Source organism: Mobula birostris, chromosome 22 (assembly GCF_030028105.1).
Source record: "Mobula birostris isolate sMobBir1 chromosome 22, sMobBir1.hap1, whole genome shotgun sequence".
NCBI lineage: Eukaryota > Metazoa > Chordata > Chondrichthyes > Myliobatiformes > Myliobatidae > Mobula > Mobula birostris.
In genome coordinates, this window is record NC_092391.1 from 50,202,504 (window position 1) to 50,228,859 (window position 26,356).

The following is a 26,356-nucleotide window of genomic DNA, read 5'->3' on the forward strand; positions in this document are numbered from 1 at the left end:
ATATGAAAAGAAGCCCAGGCACCTTTTAAGGGCTCTGAGGGTGTTGGGAAGAGGGAGTTCCAACATACGGTCGGGGTCAGGGCCAATGACTCCGTTCTCTACAACACACCCATGGATAGCAAGTTGGGTGATTCCAAACACACATTTGTCCTGGTTATAGGTGAGATTGAAAGCTTTGGCCGCTTGGAAAAATTTTTGGAGGTTGTTGTCGTGATCCTGCTGGTCGTGACCGCAGATGGTGATGTTATCCAGATATGGGAACGTGGCCTTCAGTTGGCTGTCATCCACCATCCGGTCCATTTCCCTCTGGAAGACAGATACACCAGTCGTGACACGAAGGGGATGCACAGGAAGTGATAAAGCCTGCCGTCTGCCTCGAAGGCGGTGTAAGGGCGGTCCTCCCGGCAGATGGGGAGCTGATGGTAAGCGGATATTAGGTCTATGGTTGAGTACACCTTGTACTGCGCTATCTGATTGACCATATCCGTGATGCGGGGTGGAGGGTACGCATCGAGCTGCGTGAACCTATTGATGGTCTGGCTATAGTCCACAACCATCTTATTTTTCTCCCTGTTCCAAACAACGACCACCTGTGCCCTCCAAGGACTTGTGCTTGCCTCAATGACCCCCTCCCTGAGCAGCCACTGCACCTCTGACTTAATGAAAGCTCTGTCCCCCGCGCTGTACCTCCTGCTTTTAGTTGCCACGGGTTTACAGTCAGGGGTAAGGTTGGCGAACAGCAGTGGGGGAGGGATCCTGAGGGTGGAGAGGCCGCAAGTGGTGTTGGTAGTGCAGCAGTTGGCATGGTGTTGGGTGGGATGTGCAGGTCAGTGTGTGTGGGTGTGTGGTCAGTAGCGGTGTATGTGACATATCCCTACAAAACTGAGGATTTACGACAGTGATTGGTGGGAGGGGTCCATTATACTCCATTGTCACGCTTTTCAGGTGGCTCTGGAAGTTGAGCCCCAATAGCACAGGGGCACACAGTTGAGGCATGACCAGTAATGTAAAGTCTCGATATTCTGTGCCCTGCACCACTAGCGTCGCTACACAACCCCCCCCAGATGTCTGTTGTATGCAACCCGGAAGCCATGGCAACCCTCTGACTTACCGGCCGTATCATGAGTCCGCAATGCTGCACCGTGTCCGGGTGGATAAAACTCTCCGTGCTGCCCGTATCAAACAGGCAGCTTGTCCTGCGCCCCTCCACCAGGATGTCCATCATTAACTTTGCGAGCTGGTGGGGAGCGCTTTGGTCGAGGGTCACAGAGGCCAGGGTTGAGTCGCCATCTTGCCTGCACGCCGCCACCACGTGCGAGACATGGGGGTGGCCATCTTGGTCGGCGCCACCTCCCACTGCCTACGACCAACACAGTAAAATGTGACCTCCATCATGCTGAGTATCTGCCCCCAGACTGAGGAGGAGCAATGGCGCAATCGCCTTTATTCAGGGATCTGTGGGAGGAGCCACAGGGACAGTCAGCGGAGGGGCGTGTCCAGACAGGTAACCCAGTTACAACATATATATATATGGTTTACCACAATACCCTCTGCCCAGGATAGAAGATATCTTTGCAAACCTTTCTGGAGGAAAACACTTCAGCAAAGTGAACTTAAATGAGGCCTACTTCCAGATGGAAATGGAGGAAGAGTCCAAAGTGTTTCTCATCATAAGCACTCACAAAGGGCTTTGTTGGAATAATAGGCTTCTTTTTGGAGTGGTACCTACACCTGCACTCTGGCAGAAAGCTATCAGACAGGTGCTGCAAGGCTGCCCAGGCACTCAGTGTTACATGGATGACATCATCGGTACACATGACGATGACAAGGAACATCTCCAAAACCTCAAGGCAGTGGTAAAAAGATAACAAGATTAAGGGCTCAGATCATGACGTGACAATCATGAATTCTTTAAACAATGGTGGCACAATGACATCGGTGCTGGACCCGGGAGCGGAGGTTCCCGGGTTCGAAACCAGTCAGGTCTGCTCCCGAGTACGCTTTCCATCCGTGCCGGGTTGAGTGTCGAGATCGCAACTCGACCTCGCAAAATAAAGGGAAGATACTGCGAAAATGTCTTCGTGAGGAGTGGCGCGCCGCACAGTCTCTCTCTCGCTTGGTGCCTTGTAAAAGCCATGAAAAAGACATCATCACGGACGCACGCACGGACATGCAGATGTACACGCACAGACGCGCACGCACATACACGCAGACGCACACGCACAGACTCGTACGCACGCAGGCACACGCCAAGAAAAAGGCATCTCAATTATGTGGTCACATAATTGACACACAAGGATTACGCAAGTATACTGAGAAAATTTAAGCAGTGGTGGATGCCCCAAGGCAAAGGACATGTCACAATTGAGGTCTGTTTAAGGATTTTTCAACTACTAAAGCAGGTTCCTGCCAAACCTGGCTGCTGGGCTCCACCCTTTGATTTCATTACTGCAGATTGGGAAGAGACTTCGATAGGCAAAGCAGTGTGCTGTGGTTTTCATAAAGGTAAAGGACATGGTGACGTCAGACACTGTACTGACATACTACAATCCACATCATCCAGTGAAGCTTGCCTGTGATGCCTCACCTTATGATATAGTTGCTGGCATGCCACCTGTTATGAATGACGGAACTCACCTCACGGACTTTGGATCACATTCCCTTCCTGCTGCAGAGAATAATTATCACAGATTGACAGAGAGGCCCTGAGTCTGGTTTGGGGTGTAAAATGCTTCAACCAGTACCTGTACGGGAGAGAGTTTACCCTCATTACTGATCATCAGCCACTAGTGTCTATTTTCAATCTGCAGAAGGGCGTCCCACCAACAGCAGCAGCACGAGTACAGAGATGGGCTCTGTCCCCCGGAGGACACAATTACAAGATTGAGCTCAAGAGGATGACTAACCATGGAAATGCTGATAGATTGTCCTGTTTACGCTTGGAAAAAGAAGTACCGGAAAAACTTACTGAAAAAGACACTGCTCTTGACCTATTCTCCCTGATGCAAATCTAAAGTCTTCCTGTCTTTCTATTACAGCAGAGATGATCCAAAGTTACAGTTACAGACAAAGCGTAGTTCAGGCCAATTGTAATGTGCAAGGCTATGACGAGGTAAACTGTGAGGTCAGGAGTTCATGATATTGCATTGGGGGACCATTCAATAGTTTTATAGCAGTGGGGTAGAATCTGTCCTTGAGTTTGGCGGTCTGTGCTTTGAGGCTCTTGTATCTTCTGCTCAATAGGAGGGGGGGAGAAGAGAGAATGGCTGGGGTGGGTAGCGTCTTTGATTATGTCGGCCGCTTTCTCGAGGCAGTGGAAAGGATAGAAAGAGTCCACCCAGTTATCATGATGGGCCCCAACTCTCTGAAGCTCTTGCTTGCTCACCAAATGAGTGGTAAGTGGCCGGGTTGGATTCGTACTGCTTCTTGTAGACAGGATGGACGTAGGCAAATTTCCATGTTGTCGGGTCAAAGCCAGTTGTTGTAGCTGTTCAGAAAGATTGGCACACGTCATGGAGTCATTGCGTACTACAGCACAGAAACAGGCTTTTCACTGCATGTATAGATGTCAGTGACAAGCTATTATTCTGCCTAACTCCATCGACCTGCGTCTGAACCATAACCCTCCATACACCTCCCATCCATATACTTACCCAAATTCCTCTTAAATGTTGAAATCAAACCAGCATTCACCACTTCCAGCGGCAGCTCATTCTCCACTCTCACCATCCTCTGAGTGAAGAAGTTCCTCTCATATTCCCTTAAACATCCTTCACCCTTAACCCATTAGCTCCAGTTCTAGTCTCATGCAACCTCAGTGGAAAAAGCTTGCTTGTGTTTACCCGAACTATACCACTCATAATTTTGTACACCTCTATCATTCTCCTACACTCCGGGGAATAAAATCCTAACCTTTTAAATTTCTCTCTATTACTCAGGTCCTCGAGTGCCAAGAACATCCTTCTAAATTATCTCTGCATTCTTTCAATCTTATTGGTATCTTTCCTGTAGGGAGGTGATCAGAACTACACACAATACTCCAATATCCAAATTAGGCATCACCAACTCCTTTACCCCATACTCTGATTTATGAAGGCCAATGTGCCAAAAGCTCTCTTTACAATCCTATCTACCTGTGATGCCACTTTCAAGGAATTATGGATCTGTATTCCTAGATACTACAGTTCTACAGCACTCCTCATTACCTTACCGTTCACCACGTAAATCCCACCCTGGTTTGTTCTCCCATTGTGCAATACCTCACACTTGTCTGCATTAAATTTAATCTGTGATTTTTCAGCTGCTTTTTCCAGCTGGTCTAGATCCCACTGCAAATGTTGATAGCCTTCCTCGCTGTCCACTACACCCCAATCTTGGTCATCCGCAAATTTGCTAAACCAGTATGCTACATTATCATCCAGATCATTCATATAGATGTCAAACAACAACAGACAGCGCCGATCCCTACAGCATGTCACTAGTGACAAATATCCAGTCAGTGAGGTGACCATCTACTACCACGCTCTGACTTCTCCCACAAAGCCAGTAACTGTTTACTACCTCATCCAGAATGCCAAGCGACAGATCCTTCTTGAAAAACCTCCCTTGTGGGACCTTGTCAGTAGACAAAATCCACTTCCTTTCCTTCATAAACTTTCCTGGTAACTTCCTTGAAAATCTCTATAACATTGGTTAGACGCAACCTACCACACACAAAGCCATGTTGACTATCAGACTATCCAGATATTTATATATCCCTTACATTACCTTCCAATAACATACCTACTAGCAATGGTAGCCACAGTGGAATATAATTTTCCTGCTTTTTCTTCAGGCCTTCCTTAACAACAGAACATTAGCAATCTCTCAATCCTCATGGCTAAGGATGCTTTAAGTACCTGGGCTAGGACCCCTGAAATTTCTGCACTAGCCTCTCATAAGGTCTGAGGAACCACCTTGTCAGGCCCTAGGGATTTGTTCTCATTTTCCTCAAAACAATAGGCACCTCCTCCTCTGTAATCCATACATGGTCCATGACCTCACTGCTGTTTTGCCTCACTTCTATAGACACTATGTCCAGCTCTCGAGTAAATACCAATGCCAGATCTCCCCTATCTCTTTCGGGTCTATGCGTAGATGACCATATTGGTCTTTGAGAGGGCCAATTTTGTCCCTTGATCCTTTTTCTCGTAATATATCTGTCGAGGGCCTTGGGATTTTCCTTCACTTTGTCTGCTAGAGCAACTTCATGCCTTCTTTTAGCCCTCCTGAGTTCCTTCTTATGTGTTCTCTTGCATTTCTTATACTCCATCAGTACCACATTTGTCCCTACCTGCCTATACCTGCTATCAACCACCTTCTTCTTAACCATGGTTGTAAAAGGAGGGAGGAGAAGATGGTGGCACGACGCAGCGCGCGCAGCCACTCTGGTGAATGATATCTGTTATCTGTCGAGTAGGGTACCATGCACAATCCTGATGTGATGGAGACAGACGTGAGAACACGGAGGAACATCTGGTGAAACTTCTGAAATGCCTGTTTCGCTGCTGCTGCTGCTGCTGCTGTGTGATCCAGAATCTCTGGAATGGAAGGCCCCGAGTCCTCGGCTTTGCTTGTTGCTCGGTGGCCGGGGTGGGGTCGAAGCGCTTAGTAGGGATGGTGCTCGGTGTCGGAGGGCTGGTCGGAGGCTCGAAGTTTTTGGACAGACTCAGAGTCGGTCGGCTGCAGTCGGGTGCTTCCAATGCATCGGCAAGTTTGCAGCGCTTGGGGCTTCATGGCAGGGAGAGTTTCTCCCTTCTACCGTCCGCGTGAGATGATGGGGCTATCGGGACTTGAGACCTTTTTTTTACCGTGCCCATGGTCTGCTCTTTATCAAATTACGGTATTGCTTTGCACTGTTGTAACTATATGTTATAATTATGTGGTTTTGTCAGTTTTAGTCTTGGTTTGTCCTGTGTTTCTGTGATATCTTTCTGGAGGAACATTGTATCATTTTTTAATGCATGCATTACTAAATGACAATAAGCAAGGACTGAGTGTCCTCATAATCTAATCTAATCTAATCTCTAGATTACTGCTTGTGTCATGCACCAGTGAGGGCAAGAATAGGTTAATTTGGTAGATAAATGCATGGCTGAGGAATTTGTTCAGTGGGCAGGGTTTCAGGCTTCTGGATCATTGGGAACTCTTCTGGAGAAGGTATGACCTGAACAAAAAGGACATGTTACACCTGAATTTAAGAAAGACTAATACCTTGGCGTGCAGGTTTGCTAGAACTGTTGGGGAAGGTTTAAACAACTTTGGCTGTGGAATGGGAACTGGAGTGATAGGGCAAAGGATGGGGCAGTTGGTATAGAAATACATACAGTGTGTATTGAGAATGTGAGGAAGGACAGACAGGTGATAGAGCAAAATTGCACTCACTGGGCTAGGTAGAAATGTGTTTAAAGTGAATAGTAGGTTCAACAGTTCAACAGTTTTTCCATTGACTTTGAGTGGGACTACAAGCAGAGGTCATGGGTTAAGAGTGAAAGGTGAAAGGTTTAAGGGGGACATAAGGAGAGACTTCTTCACTCAGATGGTCATGTGGGACTATGCGAGATTAGTTTCACTGCTTAAGAGAAGTTTGAACAGATACCTGGATAGAAGGGGCATGGAGGACTTTTGCCCAGCAGCAGGTTGATGGGACTGGACAGTTTAAATGGTTTGGCATGAACTAGATGGGCTGAAGGGCCTGTTTCCCTGCTGTACTTTACAATGACTCTATGACAAAAAACTTCGCAAGGAATAAGAATTTAACTTCCAGTAATGTGGGGCAAAATTGAAAAGAGTGATGAATACAGGACTAGAAGTATACACATGCAGTATACAGAATGAGGTGGATGATCGTGTAGTGCAGTTAGGCACTGACAGATATGACGTTGTGGTCATCACTGAAGTGTAGCTGGAAGATGTTCACATTTGAGATCTTAACATCCAAGGAGACACATTGTATTGAAAGGACAGGCAGGTAGGCAGAGGGGATGGGATGGCTTTGTTGGTTAATAATGAAATCAAATCCTTAAAAAGAGGTAATGATGTAGCATCTGAGGATGTGGAATCCTTTTTAGTAGAGTTAAGAGACCCAGGTGGGAGTTATACACAAGCCTCTGAACAGGATGTGGGCTTCAAGTTGTAACGGGAGATAGAAAAGGTATGTAAAAAGGGCAATGTTACGATAGTCATGGGGGATTTCAATATGCAGGTAGGTTGGAAAATTAGGTTGGTGCTGGATCCCAAGAGAACGAATTTGCTGAATGCCTATGAGATTGCTTTTTGGAGTAGCTTGTGGTTGAGCCCACTAGGGAAAAGGCAGTCTGGATTGTGCATTGTGTAATGAACCGGAAATCAGATGCATCAGTATTACAGTGGAGTAAAGGGAACTACAGGGGCATGAGAGAGGAGCTGGTCAAAGGTGATTGGAAGGGGACACTAGCAGGGATGATGACAAAACCGCAATGGCGGGAGTTTCTGGGAAAAATTCAGAAGTATTCTAAAGGAAGGATAAGGAAACTGTGGTTGTGGTTGACAAGAGAAGTCAAAGACAGCATAAAAGTGGGAATCTAAAGGATATATATGTGTATACACTCACTAACATAGCAATGTTTCTTCAGACCAAAGTGCACTCACAAAATAAATCGTACACAGCATATAAAACAAAATACTTTTACACATAAGTTAATAAAATATAAAATAGAATTCAAACAGTGCCTGTCGTGCGCAGCACGGGAAAACAGTAAACAGTATAGTAAAGTGCTCGCTGTCCTAGTGACAAGACCTCAGTGGTGGCAGGATACTCATTAGTCTCACAGCCTGAGGGAAGAAGCTGTTACCCAGTCTGGCAGTCCTAGTCCTGATGCTCCTGTACCTCCTTCCTGATGGTAGTGGGTCAAAGAGATCGTGGGATGGGTGGTAGGGTTCCACATCAGTGCTTTGGGCCCTTTGTATACAGTGCTCCCAGTAAATGATACACATGGGGGGTGGGTACGAGGGAGCCCATGGTGATTCTCCCGGTGGTTTTTACTATTCTCTGTAGGGTCTTGTGGACCAATGCCCTGCAGATTCCACACCACGCAACGATACAGATAGGACACTCTCGATGGTGCTCCTGTAGAAAGGTGCTAGGACAGGTAGACTTGGACTCTTCAATCTCCTCAGAAAGTGTAGACTCTGCTGTGGATTTTTGATGAGTGAGAAGATGTTGTGGGTCCGTTATGCGCACAAAAAGGAACTTTGTGCTCTTCACTCTCTCCAGGGCAGGGACATCGATGTGCAATGGAAAGTGGTTGAGCTGTGCCTTCATGAAGTCCACAGTCCTCTTTTTTGTCTTGTCCATGTTGAGGCTCTAGTTGTTGTTCCCATGCCATTTGGCACGTCTCTCTACCTTCTCTCTGTATGCCGACTCATCATTGTTGCTGATGAGGCCAGCCGCCGCTGCAGCATCAGCTAAATTGATGTGACGTGAGCTGGATCTGGCAGTGGAGTTATGAGTCAGCAGCGTGAACAGCAGTGGGCTGAGCACACTGCCCTCATGCTCAGTGTGATGGAGCTTGAGATGTTGCTGCTAACTCGTACACTTTCCTTCAAGAGGGGCAAAGGTATGGCATCATCAGTGCACCAGTTTGAGCAGTAGGCAAACTGGAAAGTGTCCAAAGTATCTGGAAGGTGGGATTTTATATGATCTGTTACTGGATGCTCAAAGCACTTCATGAGTCCTGATGAAGGGTCTTGGCCTAAAACGTCAGCTGTTTACTCTTTTCCATAGATGCTGCCTGGCCTGCTGAGTTCCTCCTGCATTTTGTGTGTGTTGTAGGGAAATATATGGTCATGCACTTAGAAGGAATAAAGACACCGAATATTTTATAAACAGGGAGAAAATTCAGAAATCAGAGGTGCAAAGGGACTTGGGAGTCCTTGTGCAATATTTCCTATAGGTTTAACTTGAAGGTTGAGCCAGTGATAAGGAAGGTAAATGCAATGTTAGCATTCATTTCATGAGGACTGGAATCTAACAGCCAGGATTAAATGCTAAAGGCTTTATCAGGCAGTGGTCAGATTCCACTTGGAGATTGCTAGCAGTTATGTGCCCCTTGTTTAAGGAAGGATGTGCTGGGATTTGAAAGTGTCTAGAGGAGGTTCACGAGAATGATTCATGGAATGAAAGGTTTGATGCATAAGGAGCTTTTGGTGGCTCTGGGCCTGTATTTGCTCTTGTTTAGAAGAATGAAGGGGGATATCATTGAAACCTATCGAATATTTAAAGGCCTAGATTGAGTGGATGTGGAGAGGATATTTCCTATGGTGGTTGTCTAGGACCAGAAGCCACAGCCTCAGAATAGACAGATGTCCCTTTGGAACAGAGATAAGGAGGAATTTTTTTTAGCAAAAAGTGGTGAATCTATGGCATTCATTGCCACAGATGGCTGCAGAGGCCCAGTCATTAGACATATTTAAAGAGAAGGTTGATAGTTTCTTCATCAGTAAGGATGTCAAACATTAGAGGGAGAAGACAGGAGAATGGGGTTGTGAGGATAATAGATCAGCCATGATAGAATGGAGGAGACACGATGAGCTAAGTGGCCTAATTCTGCTCCTATGTCTTATAGCTTCAAAAGCTCTCGAAACCCAAGGTTCCCTAAACCTGTTTGCTTTGCCTTTTATTTTGACAGGAACATACAAACTCTGTACTCTCAAAATTTTACTTTTGTACGCCTCCCACTTACCAAGCACACCTTTGCCAGAAAACCTGTCCCAATCCACACTTTTTCAGAACCTTTCTGATACCATCAAAATTATCCTCTCTCCAATTTAGAATGTTAATTGGAAAAACAGACCTATACTTTTCCATAATTATCTTGGAACTAATGGCATTATGATCACTAAATCCACAGGGTACCTTATATACACTTCTGTCACCTGCCTTGTCTCATTCAATAATAGGAGATCTAGTATTGCATTCTCTCTAGTTGAGACCTCTATACATTCCTCAGTTCCACCCATATAACTTCAGTAGATAAACTGTCTAGTTTTTTTCTGTCTGAGCCATGACATTCTCCCTGACCAGTAATGCCACCCTTTAACACTTTCCTCTCTATGCTGTCTAAAACAACAGAACCCTGGAACATCGAGTCACCAGTCCTGAAACCAAGTCACTCTAATGGCTACAATATCATAATTCCATGTGCTGATCCATGCTCTAAGCTCATCTACCTTTCCTACAATCCTTTTAGATTCCTGTTTGTGCAACTGGTCTTAACAACATCTTTCCCCACAACCATTTCACTATCTCCCTTAGCATGCTGGTTCCGATCCCCCTGCAACTTTAGTTTAAACTACCTGGTGCAGCACGAGCAAACCTTCCCACAAGGATATTAGTCCTGCTCTAGTTCAGGTACAAACCGTCCCAAGTGTAGAGGTCCCTCCTTTCTGGGAAGAGAGCCCAATGTTCGAAAAACCTGAAGCCTTCCCCACTGCACCACTTTCTTAGCCATGTGTTGGACTGTATTGTCTTTCTATTTCTGGTGACACTAGCCATCTTGGAACCCCCACTCAACACTTCCAGCTGAAGGTTCTTACAAATGCTTCAGCTTCCTCTTTTCCACAGACTCCCCCAGGACTGAGAATGGGAGTGTTTGTAGAGTGTCTTCCTCCAGTGAGTTGTTACATTGTCCACTGCCATTCATGACTGGATGTGACAGGAGTGCAGGTCTGAGATCTGATTCGTTAGTTGTGGCTCTGTCTAGTCTAGTCTATCCATTGCTCCTCATTGCTAAGTATGTTCAGACATCTCAATTTTAAAGGTATTTTTAAGGTGTATTTTTAAACTTACTCTTCAAAGATCAAGATGAGAACATCAGGCCAGGGAGCTCCAATTTTTTTTCCTCCATCATCATGTTTGTAGAGAAGTATAAAGTACTGGGCTCTGTATATACAGTACGTCAGCAACAGCGGTTCACCCAGATGTTGCCTGGGATAGGGCAGTTCGGTTAGGAGGAGGGAGAGGAGAGGCTGTGTCTGTTTTCCCTGGAACGGAGGCGGTTAGGAGGGGACATGATTAAGGTAGATAAAATTATGAGGAGTATCTACAGGAAACTAAGCCCCACTTCAGAGGGAGACACATCAAAGGACATAGGGTAGCGAGGTAGCTAGGGAGCAAGGGGGCCAAAGGGGCAGTCAGCATAACCAAAGGATGTAGGCGAGGTCCTAGATGAATACTTCTCATCTATAGTTACCAGGGATGTGGAGGATAGTGAGATCAGGAAGGGATATCATGATTTGTAACACATAGGTGTTCAAAGGTAGATGTGTTAGAACACACAAGGGTGGGTAAATCCTCAGGGTCTGATGAGATCCACCCAGGGGAACAAGGCACAGGATTGCTGGCCCAGAAGAGAATTTACATTTTGATAACCACAGGTGAGGTACCAGAAGACTGGAGGATAAATAATGTTCCTGGATTTAAGAGGGACAGCAGGGAAGAGCCAGATATCAATAGGCTGGTGATCCTAATGTCATTGATAGGAAAGTTATTGGAGAAAACAGAAGGGATGAAATTTATATACATTTGGAAAGACCAAGCTTGATTAGGGATAATCAGTATGTCTTTATGCATGGGAAATCCTATTTCACTAATATACTGCTGTAGCAGATCAATTTTCACAATATATTGGACAGAGATAATATATCTGATTCTGATTGAATACGAGGAGGTGGCTGAGGAGATTGATAAATATAGAGTTGCTGTATATAAGGACTTCAGTAAGGCATTCGATAAGCTACCACATGATATGCTGGTGCAGAAGGTTAAGGCACTTGGGACCCAAGGCTAATTCGATTTAAAATGACAATGACAAGTAGTGGTGGGAAGGTCCTTTACTGATTGCAAATCTGCGACCAGAGGTGTATCAGAGGGATTGGTGCCGAGACCCTTGGTGTTTGTGATATACATTAATGACTTAGATGTGAATGTAGGAGGTAATGTTAGTAAGTTTATAGATGCCATGAAAATTGGTAGTGTGGTGAATAATGAGGAGGTCTCAGGCTACAGCAGAATATTGGAAAACTGGATGAAGCGTCGTGTGAGATGACACATTTTCAGAAGTCAAATAGTGGTAGGATATATACAGCAGATGGTAGGACATTAAGGAATGTTGATGAGCTTTGAGACTGGGGGGGGTGTCAAGTCTATAGTTGCTAAAAGAGACAAAAGGGTAATGAAGCAAGCATATAGGATGCTTGCTCTTAAAGGTCAGGGCATAGAATATAAAAGTTTGGTTTACCATTACAAGACTCTGATTAGATTGCACTTAGGCTAAATCCACACTGGACTGGATAATTTTGAAAACGCCGGTTTCGAGGAAAAACAACAGGCGTCCACACTAGGTGTTTTTCAAAATATCTCTGTCCACATTAAAACAGATATTTGGGCGAATCTACTCCTACTGGGCATGCGCAGACACATCTACAGAAAACAAGCGAAGAGGAAACGGTATAATATTTACATTTCCGTGGCGGCGTTGTGCTATTTCCATTGGTCAAAAACTAGAGTACCAACAACAACAGCAAAAGAAAGTTTTCAACAATGTCTTCGAGGAATACAAAGAAGACCTCCACTGGAAAAAGCAGACTGGACTTCTTTGTTTAGACAGACATTGAAGTTGAGCTGTTTCTGTGAGTTACAAACGACTACGAAGTCAGCAAAGCAGTGGAGAACGTGGAGATGTTTAACTCCAAACAAGCTATTAACGTAGACAATAAACAACACATGCATGAAGCCGTCCTCTACCCAAGATCAACAAGAGAGTGGAATCTTCTGCCGCCAGACCTGCACAGTATTTCCGACATTAATATTTTTAAAGATAGACTCAATCAAATCAATTCAGGGGATCTAGTCAAAAAAGCTCACTTTACAATTTAACTCTCATGCCGTTCACATCGACTGCGCGTTGTAACAGCCGTCCGGCAGTGCTTGCGCAGTACCAAGCAGAAGCAGAAAAAGCATTGTTGTTGTGCTGTTGTCATGACAGCATTTTTAAATATCACCATTTACCCTGTCCACACTACAACGCGCAATAATCGTTTTCAAATTTACACACTCTGGAGAGTGTTTTAGAAAAGCTCTGTTTTCGGGAGATGAAAACGCCACTTCGATGTGGAAGGAGGGTCAAAACAAGAGAAAAAGCTTTGTTTTCAAAATTATCCAGTGTAGTGTGGATATAGCCTAAGAGTATTTTGTGCAGATCTGGTTACCACAATATATGAAGGGTGTGGTTGTGCTGGATAGTGCAGAGGAGATTCAGAAAGATGTTGGCTAGATTGGAGGACTTTAGTAATGAGGAGAGATTGGACAAGTTGGGCTTGTTTCCCTGGAGTAAAGGATAAAAAGTGTTCACCTAAGTGGAGGCCAAGGATAGCAGTCAGGACTAGGTCATCGGTTTAAGAGGCTTCAGTATGTGGAGGCTGAGAGGTGAAGTTTTCTCTAGAATTATTTTTTCTGTTAGAGTGGCTGGGATGGCAGTTAGGACAGGCAGCGGGTAGTACAGTAACCACTAGGAGAGGTAAAGGGGATTAGCAGACATTGCAGGATTACCTTAGGGTCAAACCTTTCAGCAAATATATCAGTTTGGATACATGTGGTTACTGGAGAGGATTCTTAGGGATAGTGTTATGAGCATTTGGAAAATCACGGCCTAATTAATAACAGTCATTGTGGCTTGTGTTGGATAGGTCAATAGTGGTCAATGGGATTTATTCTGGCTGGAGGTCTGTGACTAGTGCTGTTCTGCAGGAATCAGTTCTGGGATCTCTGCTGTTTGAATTACAGTGGAATTAATTTGGCTTTTTTTGACACTGATCAACAGAAAAGGACTCTTTCATGTCAAAATGAAAACCGATCTCTACAAAGTGATCTAAATTAACTACAAATATAGAACACAAAATATTTGATTGCATTAGTATTCAACCCTTTAATATGACACACCAAACCATCACTGCTGCACCCAATTGGTTTTAGAAGTCACATAATTAGTTAAATGGAGATCACCCGTGTGCAGTCAAGGTTTTTCAACTGGTTGTAGTAAAAATACACCTGTATCTGGAAAGTCTGACTGTTGGTGAGTCAGTATCCTGGCAAAAACTACACCATGAAGACAAAAAGAACACTCCAAACAACTCCACGAAAAGGTTATTGAAAGCACAAGTCAAGAGATGGGTACATGAAAATTTCCAAGTCACTGAATATTCCTTGCTGTACAGTTAAGTCAATGGGGTCTCTTAGGAGCCTCTTAGATAGGTACACGGAGTTTAGAAAAAAGAAGGGCTATGCGTTAGGGAAATCCTGGAGTAGGTTAAATAGTTGGCACAACATTGTGGGCCAAACATGCTATAGATTTCTATGTTCTATGTCCAGTCATCAAGAAATGGAAAGAATATGGCACAACTCTAAATCTGCCTAGAGCAGACCATCCTCAAAAACTGAGTGACCGTGCAAGAAGGGGACCAGTGAGGGAGTAACACACACAAAAACTGCTGGTGAACCCAGCAGGCCAGGCAGCATCTATAGGAAGAGGTACATGTCGACGTTTCGGGTCGAGACCCTTCGTCAGGACTAACTGAAAGAAGAGCTAGTAGGAGATTTGAAAGTGGGAGAGGGAGGGGGAGATCCAAAATGATAGGAGAAGACAGGAGGGGGAGAGATGGATCTAAGAGCTGGAAAGTTGATTGGCAAAAGGGATATGAGGCTGGAGAAGGGAGAGGATCATGGGACGGGAGGCCTAGGGAGAAAGAAAGGGGGAGGGGGGAAGTGAGGGAGGCCACCAAGAGACCTATGATAACTCTGGGGCAGTTACAAACTTCAGTGGCTGAGATGGAAGAGTCTGTGCGTACAATTGCTACCTGGGTGCTTCAACAGTCTATGGGAGAGTGGTAAAGTGAAAGCTACTGTTGAAAAATCTCTCATAAAATCTCAGCTAGAGTTTGCCAGAAGGCCTGTGGGAGACTCTGAAGTCAGCTGGGAGAAGGTTCTATGATCTGATGAAACCAAAATTGAGCAATTTGGTCATTAGACTAAATGTTAAGTTTGGCATAAGCCAAAATCCACGTATCGTACGATCCCTACCGTGAAGCATGCTGGTAGCTGCATGATATTTTGGGGATGCTTCACTGCAGTAGGCCCTGAAAGGTTTGCGAAGGTAGAGGATAAAATGAATGCAGAAAAATACAAGGAAAGCCTGGAGGAAAACCTGATGCCGTCTGCAAGACAACTGTGACTTGGGAGAAGATTTGTTTTCCAGCAAGACAATGACCCTAAGCATAAAGCCAAAGCTACAAAGGAATGGCCTAAAAACAACAAAGTTAATGTCCTGGAGTGGCCAAGTCAGAGTCCAGACCTCAATCAAATTGAGAATTTGTGGCTGGATTTGAAAAGGATTGTTCACTCACGACCCCTATGCAATCTGACAGAGCTTGAGCAGTTTTGTAAAGAAGAACGGGGGAAAAATTTCAGTGTCTAGATGTGCAAAGCTGATAGAGACCTACCTGCACAAACTCAGAGCTGTATTTGCTGCCAAAGGTGTATCTACTAAATACTGACTTGAAGGGGAGTGAATATTTATGCAATCAATTAATTTGTGCTTAATAATTGTAATAAATTTAGACCAATTTGTAGAAATTTGTTTTCACTTTGACACAAAAGAGTCTTTTCTGTTGATCAGTGTCAAAAAAGCCAAATTAAATCCACTGTGATTCAATGTGTAAAACAATAAAACATGAAAACTTCTGGATACTTCTTCTGGATAGGGTGGTGAATACTTTTTATGGGCACTGTATATAAATGATCTAGATGATAATGTACAGTAGATGAATGGGTTAGTAAGTTTATAGATGGTTTTCTTTGTTTCATGACTATCTAGAGAAGACAAATCTCAGAGTTTTAAACTGCATACATACTTTGATAACAAAATGAACCTTTGAATACAAAGATTGGTGGTGTTATGGATAGCATGGAAGACTGACAAAGGATGTAGTGGGATATCGGCTGTAGAGCACTTGCAGGTATAAGCCAAAGGAGTTTATCCCAGCCAAAAGAGAAGTGTTACACTTTGGGAGATCAAATGTACAGAGACAGTACACTGTAAACGCAAAGAGCCTTAACAGTGTTGATATACAGAGAGACCATCGGGTAGTAAGGAAGGCATGCTTGCCTTTATTGCCTTAATCTGGTCATGCTTTTCCAAAGGCTTATAAAACATCACAGCAGTACTTAGGGAAGATAGGAAATCATGGATCATACCGTAGATCCTATGGTCTATGGGTAATTACCTTCAGGAGTCAAGAAGTTATGTTCTAGCTTTATAAAGCTCTAATAGGCCGCATCAGTAATGCATTCAGTCCTGGATGTCTCCATTGCAGGATGTACAGGCTTCAGAAAGGGTGCAGAAGATATTTACCAGAATGTCTCCTGGCTTAGATAAGACGTGCTATAAGGAGAGCTCGGACAAATTTGGATTGTTTTCTCTGAAACGGTGGAGGCTGAGAGGCGATCTGATAGAGGTTTATAAGAGAGACGTGGGCCGTATCTTTTTCCCAGGGTTCAGATGTCTAATACCGGAGGTCATGGATTCAAATGAGAGGGGTTAAGTTCAAAGGAGATCTGTGGGACTAGTTTTTAATGTAGAGAAGGGTGGGTACCTGGAATGTGATGTGAGGGGTGGTAGCAGAGGGAAGTATGATAAAGGCATTCAAGAGGCTCTTAGATCACCATGTGAAAGTGCAGGAAATGGAAAGATACTGATATATGTAGGGAGAAGGGATTAGTTTAGTTGGACATTTGATTACTAATTTAGTTTGGCATGACTTTATGGGGTGACTTTATGTCTCACTGTCTTCGCTAAGTACTTGTGATGTATTAGAGATAGAACTTAAAAGCATTTGGAAAATCATGACCAGATTAAGGCCCAGCACACAGATGCATCTCAAGAAAGGCATGCCAGAGTCTTTATTTCAATTGGAGGTTAAGGAGGTTCAGCTACTCATCAAATATTCTAGTCGTCATCATCGTGGCTATCCCTTGAGGTCGAGGATGATGGTCTTCGTTCTGAAGAAGTGCCCCACAGAGCGAAGACGCCTGTGCGTGTATTTGTTTAACGTCTTCTTGATGCTGCACTCCAAGAAGCACACGATACTTCACAAATCAACCAACTGATTCCAATGGCATGGAAACCACGACGATTGAAGCTGATGGATTTGTTGCAGCCTTCATCCGCCTTCACAGCCGTTGAGGTCGAAGTAAATTCATCCGCCTGTTCCACCATTGAGGTCTTGGTTGGATTGTTCTTTGTCAGGGACCTCACCCTTGACCTTACCGCCATGGGTGACCCTACCAGGAGCATAGCTCCAGACGGCATTGCTCTTGGGATCTCAGGACCACACAAGCTTCTCCACCACGACAAGGTGACAATCCACGGAGAAGAAATATTCTAGTGAACTTTTATAGATGTACTCTTGAATGTATCCTGACTGGTTGCATTATGGTAATGTACAGCAGTTCAAATGCACAGAAACGTAATAAACTAGAGAATAATGGACTCGGCCCAATACATCACAGAATTAGAATCAGAAACAGGTTTAATAGTACTGGCATATGATGTGAAATTTGTTGTTTTGTGGCAGCAGTACAATGCGTTACATAATAATAGAAAAAATATAAATTACAATTAAAAATATATATATAATTAAGTGGTGCAAAAAAGTTTATAGATTCATTGTTCATTAAGAAATCTGATAGCTGAGGTGAAGAAGCTGTTCCCTGAAACACCGAGCGTGAGTCTTCAGGCTCCTGTGCCTCCTCCACCTCCTCCTTCATGGTAGCAATAAGAAGAGAAATGACCTGGTGATGGGGGACCTCAGCGATGGATGCTGCCCTTCTGAGGTATCACTTTTAAAGGTGTCCTTGATGCTGGGGAGACTAGGGCTCATGATAGAGATGGCCAAGTTTACAACTTTCTGCAGCTTTTTCTGATCCTGTGCAGTGGACCCTGCATATCAGATGGTGATCTAACTAGCTGGAATGCTCTCCATGCTACACTATAGAAACTTGTGAGTGTCTTTGGTGATATACCAAGTCTCCCCAACTCTGAATAAAATATAGCCTGTCTTGTGTCTTCCTTATAGTTGCATCAATATATTGGGCCCAGGATAGATCTTCAGAGATGTTGACACACAAACTTGAAACTGCTGATCCCTCGATGAGCGCTGGTGTATGTTCCCTCGACTTCCGCTTCCTCAAGCCCACAATCATTTCCTTGGTCTTACTGATGTTGAAAGGAAGGTTGTTGTCACAACACCACTCTACCAGCTGATCTATCTTTCTCCTGTACGCCTCCTCACCACCATCTGAAATTCTGATTGTCCGGGTCGGCACTTTGTCTCGGCCTGCTCCGGCCCCACTGAACTTGTGTCCTCATACCTCGATTCCATTCTATCCCCTTTGGTTCAGTCCCTTCCCACCTAAACCTGCGGCACATCTCATGCTCTCAATTTCCTCACTAGCTTTCAATTCACTGGCCCTGACTGCCTCATTTTCACCTTGGATGTTCAGTCCCTAGATAATTCTATCCTCCATTAAGAAGACCTTAAAGCTCTGCTCCTTTCTCAATAAAATGACCAACCAGTTCCCCTCCATCGCTACCTCCTACGTCTGGCAGAACTGGTCCTCACCCTCAACAATTATTCCCTCAGCTCGCCACACTTTTTCTAGACTCGAGGGGTGAAGTGGGAACCTGCATGGGCTGCAGTTATGCCTGCCTTTTTGTTGGCTACGTAAAATAGTCCATGTTCAAAACCTTTCCCGGTAATGCTCCCCAACTCTTCCTCCGCTACGTTGAAACTGCTTTGGTGCTGCTTCATGCACCTATGCTGAGCTCATCAATTTCATCAACTTTGCCTCCAACTTCCACCCTTCTCAATCTGTCTCCACCTCTGGAGAAAAACTGTCAACCAACATCTTTTATAATCCTTCTGATTCCCACTGTTATCCTGACTATACCTCTTACCACCCTGTCTCCTGAAAAAATGCTAGTCTCTTTTCCTTCACCTCTGCTGCATCTATTCCTAGCATGTGGCTTTCCTTTCAGGATATTAGTGATGTCCTCCTTCTTCAAAGAGTGGGGGTTTCCTTCCTCTACCATTGATGCTGCTCTCACTCACATCTCCTTTGTTTCCTGATCATCTATGCTCACCCTTAACAGTGATAGAGTTCCTTTCATCTATACCTACTGCTCTATGAGCCTCCGCACCCACCACATCATTCTCCACAGCTTACGGCATCTCCAAAGGGATCCCACCACCTAACATATCTTTACCTCCCCCTTCTCCACTTTCTGCAGGGATCACTCCCTCCACTATTCCCTTGTCCATTCGTCCCACCCCACTAATCTCCCTCCCGGCACTTATCCCTGCAAACAACCAAAGTGCTATACCTGCCCATTCGTCTCCTCCCTCACCTCTATTCAGGGTCCCAAACAGTCCTTCCAGGTGAGGCAACACCTCACCTGTGAATCTGCTGGGGTCGTCTATTGTGTCCGGTGCTCTCGATGTGGCCTCCACTACACTGGTGAGACCCGTCGTAAATTGGGAACCGCTTCGCTGAGCACTGCCAAAAGCAGAACTTCCCAGTGGCCAAACAATTTTAATTTTCATTCTCATTCCGACATGTCCATCCAAGGCCACCTCTCCTGCCACAATGTGGCCACCCTCAGAGTAGAGAGCAAAACCTTATATTCCACCTGGGTAGCCTCCAACCTGATAGCATGAATATTGATTCCTCCTTCTGGTAAAAAAAAAACCTCACTTCATAGGTTTAAGATGAGATGGGAGAGATTCAGTAAGAACTTGAGAGTTAACTTGTTTTTTACACAAACCGGTATTTATGTACAACCAGAGGAAGTGGCAGGGGCAGGTACAGTAACAACTTTTAAAAGAGAGTTGGACAGGTACGTGGATAGGGAAGTTTTAGAAGGCTCAGGACCAAACTATGGCAAATGGAAAACTAGCTTGGACCAGTTGAGCCAAAAATCCTGTTTCCGTGCTGTACAATTCTATGACTTTCACCATTTAGTTCTTAAACTAACCAGCAAAACCATAATCTCTGCAGTTTAGCAACACTATGACCACTTTTTTGTTCTTATTGAGCGCTTTCGTCCAAAAAATATGATGTTTATGTTTTTCTTATGTGATGCTATGTGCCTGTGATGTTTCTGCAAGTAGTTTTATCACTGTACCTGTGCATTCATGCACGTGTACTTTGAATAATAACCTCAACTTTGACTGTTGGTCTGGTTTTGTGCAGCTATGTCAGGTTTTACAAACTTGACTTAAGCATTTTTAGGAGGAGATTGCCGGTACTGCAGGGAGCTTGTTCAACGTGTACACAAGAGATCATGGCCCTATGAGAGTGGCTGCATTAACCCGACCTCCTAGTGGGAAATGAGGCTGGCCTGAAGTGACAGTGGGGAAGGACTTTGGGATTGGCGACCATAGTTCTATTAGTTTTAAATTAGTTATAGTGTTGGCGTGTGGCCAGATGGTTAAGGCATCAGTCTAGTGATCTGAAGGTCACTAGTTCGAGCCTCAGCCGAGGCAGCATGTTGTGTCCTTGAGCAAGGCACTTAACCACACAGTGCTCTGTGATGACACTGGTGCCGAGCTGTATCGGCCCTAGTGTCCTTCCTTTGGACAACATCGTTGCCGTGGAGAGGGGAGACTTGCAGCACGGGCAACTGCCGGTCTTCTGTACAACCTTGCCCAGGCCTATGCCCTGGAAAACTTTCCAAAGCACAAATCCATGGTTTCAAGAGATTAACGGATGCCTATAAAAGGTTATAGAAAAGAACAAGACCAGTCCACATGCTTAAGTCCAAAAGTGGAGCAAGGTAAATTTTGAAGCTTAGACTGGAAATTGCAAAGGTTGATTGGAAAAGGCAGTTAAAGGGGCATGGAAGGCTTTTAGAAGTGAGATAGGGAGAGTTCAGTGCCAGTATGTTCCTGTCAAAGTGCAGGGCAAGGCTGTCAGGCAGAGGGGACCCTGGGTCAGTAGGTGGCATATGGAGCTATAGGAAGATGGGATCTAGCAAACTCCTTGAATATTAATAATGCAAGAGTACACTCGAGGGAAATCAGAAGGGAAGAAGAGGACATGAGGCAGCTTTTACAGGTCAGTTAAAGTGAATCTGAAGAGACTCTGTAAGTATTAAGAACAAAAAATAACTAGGGAAAGAATAATTCCCCTTGAGTATCAATGCGGCTGCCTATGTCTGCAGCCCAGAACTGTTATGTGACATCTTAAAGATCTGATTTGATGATGTTTGACATTCTATGTGTTGTCTGCCTGCTTCTTGTTGTTTGCGCAATTTGTTCTTTTTCAAGCGTAGGGTGTTTGATGTTTTCTTGAACAGGTTCTATGCTGTTTCTTTGTTTTGTGGCTGTCTGTGGGAAGACGAACCTCAGAGCTGTATTCTGTATGCGTACTCTGATAATAAATGTACTTTGAATCTTTAAAATCTGTCTTGTTCCTATTTTCTGGACAGAAGTTCATGGAAACTGGGGAATTCAGGAAAATGAATTGCAATGTATTGGAACATACCCACATGACGACAGAGGAACTGAACGTGGTCTTAATGCAATTCAGGTGGAAAATTCTGAGGTCCTGATCAAGTGCATCCTGGGGAAGAAATCACAGGGCCCTCTCATCTTAAATCTTTGCCCCCTAGTTCTGGCCTGACCTGCCCTGTGAAGAAGGCTATCATATCGATGCTCTTCACAGTTTTATAAGGTCAGCTCTCAGCTTCCGATGTTCCAGTGGAAATAAACCTAGCCTATCCAATCTCTCCTTGTAAGCAAAGTCCACCATTCCAGGCAACATGCTGGTGAATCCCTTCTGCACTCTCGCTGCTACAGCAACCAGAACTGTACACAATACTCTAAGTGTGGTCCAACCAATATCTTGTACAACCTCAAACTGACAGTAGAACACGATGCTTCGGCCTAAAAAAGCAAGCATACAAAATTACTTTTTCACTGCCTTGTCTATATATGTTTTTACTTTCAGGGAGCCATGGACTTGCATCACAAGGTCTCTCTGTATATCAGTGCCTTCATGGTCCAAGCCATTTACTTTAGAAGTCCTACCAGAACCTGGCTTTCCAATGGGCATTACCTCACATTTGTCTGGATTAAATCCTGCCACCTGCTACCATTCTGCCTGACTTTCCAGCTGATCCATGTCCTGCCGTGTCCTGAGGCAACCTTCTTCACTGTCCATAACCTCAACAATTTTTGTTTCATCTGCAAAATTCGGAGGGGCGGAGCGAAGTCAAGATGGCGCTAAATGGCGACTCCTTTGTTTGCATCTTTGGAAACAGCGCTATTTCTATCTTTGATATCTCTTTTTTTCCTGTTCAGGGTCCTTTTGAAGACCCTGACCAGGAGTTACACTCTGACTTCGGTTCTTTGGGGGAATGGGACCCGCTCCCAGGGCCTCACGACGGCCGCTTTTTGATATCCCAAGGACACGTCCTGGAAGAGTAGTGCAACTTCAGGCTTCCGGGATTTTGTGGCTCTGGAGGTGTGCTGATTCTAGGCGGTGCTCCTGACTGAAGCATTGAAGGAGAACATGGAACATCGGGAGCAGTGGGTTAGCCACCGTGGGCTGTGTGTCCGAAAAGCTGTACCTTTCTGGGTGCAGAGCTCTGAAAAAGCAATGCAACAGGCTTTTAACATTGTAAATCAGCGAGTTATTTGTTATGTCTTCCCTTTCGCTGTGAAACGGGGACACCTCTTTTTCCCTTATTAGGGAGAGAGAGAGCCTGTGGTATGTCAAACTACCGGTGAACGAGTAGTCTTTGAGGTACTGCAAGTCTGTGTCTTTACTGATGCTTGCTGTATGCTTGAGTGCTTGGTGGAGGTCGCTGATGTTTTTTGCTCATTGGGGTGGGAGTGGTGGGGTTCATTGGCTTGCTACTGCTTGTGCAGGGGAGGGGGAAGCTGGGGGGACTTTGGGATTCTAACATTTAACTGTCATTCATTCTTTGGGGTACTCCTCTGTTTTCATGGATGTTTGCGAAGAAAAAAAAATTCAGGATGTGTATTGGTGAACACAGCAGCATCTCTAGGAAGAGGTACAGTCGACGTCTTGGCCCGAAACGTCGACTGTACCTCTTCCTAGAGATGCTGCCTGGCCTGCTGCGTTCACCAGCAACTTTTATGTGTGTTGCTTGAAATTCCAGCATCTGCAGATTTCCTCGTGTTTCAGGATGTGTGTTGTATACGTTTCTCTGATGTACCTATTGAAACTATTGAAATTTTCCATCAGGCCATCTACATTCTTATGCAAGTCAGTTATAAACATATTACAAATGAAAGTGTCCTAGCCTGAAATGCTGTGGTTCACCACCCAGTCAGTAAAACATCCCTCCACCCCTACCCTCCAATTTGGATCCACTTTGCCACCAGGCCTCAGATGCCTTGTGTCTTAATCCTCTGGACTAGTTTACAATGTGGGAGACACAGGAAACTGCAGATGCTACAATCTGGACCAACGATCAGCTGGTTAGGAAGCGTGTGTGATGTTGATATTTCCTTTCACCCACAGACATTGCTCAACCTGCTCATCTTCTCCAGTAGATTGTTTGTTGGCACTCTGTGGGACATTGTCAAACGCCACAAGTAAATCACTTTGTTTTCGTCAATTTTCTGTTTGCTGTTCAACGATATATGGGAAACAAGAATTTCTCTTCACAAAGCCAGTCTGGCTCCACATAATCAGCCCCTGTCTGTCCAAATCCTGTACCTCAGAATCTTCTCCAACAATGTCCTTATCACTGATCACCAGCCCGTAATCTCCAGGCTTTTGGTGCAGCCCTTTGTGACCTAGGGGACAATATTACCCATCATCCAGTCTTCTGGTACTCACTTGTAGCTAAATAAGACAATTGTGAAAGAAACATCAATAAATTTCAAAGTAAATAAAACTAAAATGGTAAATAAGTTGCGAAATGCAGTCTGCAGATGCCAAGCATTTGTGCTCCATTCACCAGAAACCTCTCGTGGCCAGCCATTTTAATTCCCCTCTCCCTCCCGTACTGAGATGTTTGATCTTTGGCCTCCTGCCTTAATGAGACTTTAACACAAACTACAGAATTATTCTGCCTGGATAGTCTGCATGAGCACTGAATTCTCCAACTTCAAGCAACCTGCTCCCATTGTCAATAGACAGTAGACAATAGACAATAGGTGCAGGAGTAGGCCATTCGGCCCTTCAAGCCAGCACCACCACTCACTGTGATCATGGCTGATCATCCACAATCAGTAACCAGTTCCTGCCTTATCCCCATTACCTTTGATTCCGTTATCTTTAAGAGCTCTATCCATCTCTTTCTTGAAAGCATCCAGAGACTTGGCCTCCACAGCCTTCTGGGGCAGAGCATTCCATATACCCACCACTTGTCCCCTTTATCACTCCCCTCTTGGTGTACCCAGTTCTTAGACTAAAAGACACAGGAGCAAAATTAAGTCATTTGGCCTATCGAGTCTGCTCTCCCATTTCATCATGGCTGATCCATTCTTCCTCTCAGCCACAATCTCCTGCCTTCCTCCAATATCCCTTCGTGCCTATGGCAACGAATTCCACAGATTCACCATTTTCTAGCTAAACAAATTTCTCCTCATCTCCGTTCTAAAAGGACATCCCTCTATTCTGAAGCTGCGTCCTCTGGTCTTAGACTCTCCCACCATAGGAAGCATCCTCTTCACATCCACTCTATCAAGGACTTTCACCATTCGATAGGTTCCAATGAGGCCACCCCTCATTCTTCTGAATTCCAGTGAATGCAGGCCCAAATCCATCAAATGCTCTCCATATGACAAGCCGGTCAGACCTGGAATCATTTCTGTGAACCTCCTTTGAACTCTCTCCAGTTTCAGTATATCCTTTCCAAGATAAGGGGCCCAAAACTGCTCACAATACTCCAAATGAGGCCTCACCAGTGCTTTATAAAGTCTCAACTTTACATCCTTGTTTTTATATTCTAGTCCTCTTGAAATGAATGCTACCAAATTAACCTTAAGGGAATCCTGCACAAGGACTCCCAAGTCCCCTTATGCTTCAGATTTTTGTATTTTCTCTCCATTCCTCCACCCACCCATAACCTTCTTCCCTACGAGACCTGCAGCTTGGTCACCTCGGAGGCTGAGGTACGTAGAACAATCCAGCGTAACAACAGCCACAAGGCAGCGGGACTGGACGGCCTCCCAGTGTGTAGTGCCCTCCTGTTTCAAATCATCCATCATTGTCTCTGTACCTAAGAAAGCCAATGTAGCATGCCTGAATGATTGGCGCCCTGTCGCTCTCACTTCAATTACAAGCAAATGCTTTGAGAGGCTGGTTAAAGACTACATCCGCAGCATGCTACCACCCACACTGGACCCCCTACAATTCACCTACTGATGGAACCAGTCTACCAGTGATGCCATAGTCACAGCACTACGCACCGTCCTCACTCACCCGGAGAAGAGGGATGCATACATTAGAATGCTGTTCCTGGACTACAGTTCAGCATTCAACATCATAATTCCCTCCAGACTTAATAGGAAGCTCAGAGACCTCAGCCCGCACCCCACCTTGTGCAGCTGGATCCTAGACTTCCTATCGGATCGCCGACAGGTGATAAGGATGGGCTCCCTCACCCTGCCTCTCAACACAGATGCTCCCACAGGATTGTCCTGAGACCCCTTCTGTACTCCCTTTACACCCGCAATTGTACTGCCACACACAGCTCCAATCTGCTGATCAAATTCGCAGATGACGTGACTTTGATCGGCTTCATTTTTGGCAGTGATGAGACAGCCTACAGCGGAGAGATTGACACCCTGAAACAGTGGTGCCAAGATAACATCGGCGCTGTTACTGTGCAATCGAGAATCTCTAGAGACGTAGGCCCCAAGTCATCGGCTTTGCGTATCGCCTGTTGCCGGGGCCGGGGTCGAAGTGCTCGGCAGAGATGGTGCTCAGTGCTCGGTGTTGAATAGGTGGTCGGAGGCTTGGAGTTTTTCGGAGGGACTCGGAGTCGGACTGTGGTCAGATACTTCTGGGATGCTGCATCGGCCAGTTGGTAGCGCTGGAGGTTTACCGTCTGCGTGAGATGATGGGACTTTCGAGAGACTCTGAGATTTTTACTGTGCTATGGTCTGTTCTTATCAAATTACAGTATTGCTTTGCACTGTTGTAACTATATGTTATAATTATGTGGTTTTTGTTAGTTTTTAA

General features: G+C 44.9%; 1 long non-coding RNA gene across 1 annotated transcript; it reads left to right on the forward strand.

Annotated features, from left to right (window-relative positions):
* Positions 1 to 222: 222 nt before the first annotated feature.
* On the forward strand, positions 223 to 26,356 carry LOC140186430 (uncharacterized). The gene is made up of 2 exons (XR_011882867.1): positions 223 to 422; positions 23,684 to 26,356. It is a non-coding gene; the product is annotated as an uncharacterized lncRNA (long non-coding RNA).